Here is a 2,500-nt window from a genome sequence, read left to right as displayed (position 1 = left end):
TATTGTTTTCATAGCTCAGACTATGATATAAGACTTCTTTTCAAGAAAGCACTTAATTTTTCAGCCTATTCCAGGACATATTTTTAGACAATTCACCTCATTCACTGAAAAGTTCCAGTTTATTCTTTTTCTCCCCATGTTAATTCTTCAAAAGGGTGAGAAATATCTGCATTATCAATTTACTCTACCTTTCTCCTTTTCTTAAAGTAGGCAGACCTTCCTAGAATAAAGTAATAGACAGAGTGAATACCTTCCCAGAGTCCTGGAATAAAATAAAGCAGCCAGAAATTTGTGATCACATAAATAAAAGTCTTTAAGTGTTAGAAATATATATTCTCAAAACAAACAGGTCCAATAGGTATATTTGTAAGAATGAAAGATCTATAATCATTTTTCCAGATTCCAGAAAAGCTTTGTACAGTTTTCGGGTATGTTCAATAATTCCCTAAGATATATTTTCACATCCTTTGGATTATATATATTTTTGTTGTTACAAAATTATTTCTCAGTCTAGAAATGGGTAAAATCGTTTTAATGAGGAATTTTAGATTGATGATACAACAAGAATAGCTTGGCTAAAATCTACCGACAAATAGGGTGCTAAAACGATCACTGAATAGTTTTCGTGTAAAGTTAACGATGAATTAGCTCTTTGTAAATGAAATACCAATCAATTATGGACAGTATCATTTTCTTTATATTGTTTTGTTAGTATGAAATCTGAATGATTTATTTGCCCTAATGATGCATTCCATCATTATTCAATAACATATACTCTTTTGACATAAAACTATCTCTCAATCTTTTTTGTAAAATGCTTGGCTTATGAATATGGCTCTTTCATCGGAAATTAGTGCTGGATATAAGTACTGTTCCAGATCATCAGAGGTAACCAAAATTGTGATGGTGATAACTGGCCTAAAGGACCTAGGGAATCTCACCCCCAACCTAATTAAGAGGGCCAGAAATACTAGAAAGTCGGTGATGTATTTTAGAATAACTTGGTCTTTACTAGCATATTTGGGGAAGTCATAAGACTAACGTCTCTAATAATGAGTTATTTAAATTTAATTCTGGTTAAAACTGCATATAATGAACAAAGAATGGTAACAGGGTTATGGAACTATGTGTCAACAGAAGTTGCAGCTCATGTTATGTTCCAATATCTGTAACCAATATAAGATCACATATGCAGACATACACTTAACCTTATATGTGACTAAACACGTTATCAATATAATGATTAATTTGGAATATAAGTACAAAAACAAAAAAAACTGGAAAGACGACCAAAATCTTTGTGAATGTGCCATAAATTTCAAATGAAAAAAAAAAATATATGCAAATAAGAACCAGTGAACCATTAAATAATATGATCTGCAAGAAAAAGATATGCCATAGGAAGAAATAATAAAAAAAAAATAAGAAAATAAAAAAATTGTTTAGGTGACTTTAACAAGAAAGCAATTTCGAAATACATAAAATAGTATTGAATGGAGTTTAAAACACACTACTGGAGAAGAATGAAATTTTATTTAAATAAAGATTTTTTTTTTACGATTAAACATCTTTACTGTTAAGTTATTGCAAAAGTATATCGTATTGAAATTAGAAATGATCAAACTGAGAATCATTTTGTAATGGATTCTAGAATATGTTAAGAAAGATAACTACAGGCTAAGCAAGAAAGTGAACACGGTTTAGCCATCTATTTTTTTACCTGTTTCATGAAAGATAGAATATAATTAATTGCCCCAATTGGGATTATGTGATACATTTATTGTAGGGGAATTTTCCAAAGGAGAGAGCAAGAAGAGTAATCATCTCTTTTTAAGGAGGATGATTGCACAGAATGTTAGTTATTCTATTGGTAATTATCGAGAGTGGAAGGGAAAAAAAGCTTCTGATGGAAAAGGGAGAAAAGATGAGAAGGATGTAGAAGTAGGATCTATTTATTTACCAGTTGATGAAAAGTGGATGTGTATTAGGTCCTTCTGTATGATTACTACATTTATCTTTAAATAGAATGAATATTTTATGTCAAAACCTTATATTTACGAGTTCCGCTAAAGTAAAAAGGCTGCACTGATGAGAAAATTACACATGCGCATTATTGTGAGTCATTTGTTTCCAAATTTACATTACAAATATATTTCCGCATGCATGAACAGTCTAATAAGAGTTTATAATACGCTTTACAATTGAATGTTAGTCATCATATGTCTGTTCATCTATAATGAGTGATGTAAGACGTTGGACAAGAGATGTGCATGAAAAGTATGGCAAAAAACAGTAATAATAATAATAATAATAATAATAATAATAATAATAATAATAATAATAATAATAATAATAATTTTAATAATATTGATATTGATAATAATATCAATAATAATAATAAAAATAATTATAATAATAATAATAATGATAAAAATAATAATTTTAATAATATTGACATTAATAATTATGATTGTAATAATAGTAATATTAATAATAATAA

This window comes from Palaemon carinicauda, chromosome 24, assembly GCF_036898095.1.
Source record: "Palaemon carinicauda isolate YSFRI2023 chromosome 24, ASM3689809v2, whole genome shotgun sequence".
In the NCBI taxonomy this organism is placed as follows: Eukaryota; Metazoa; Arthropoda; class Malacostraca; order Decapoda; family Palaemonidae; genus Palaemon; species Palaemon carinicauda.
This window is presented reverse-complemented; position numbering follows the sequence as displayed.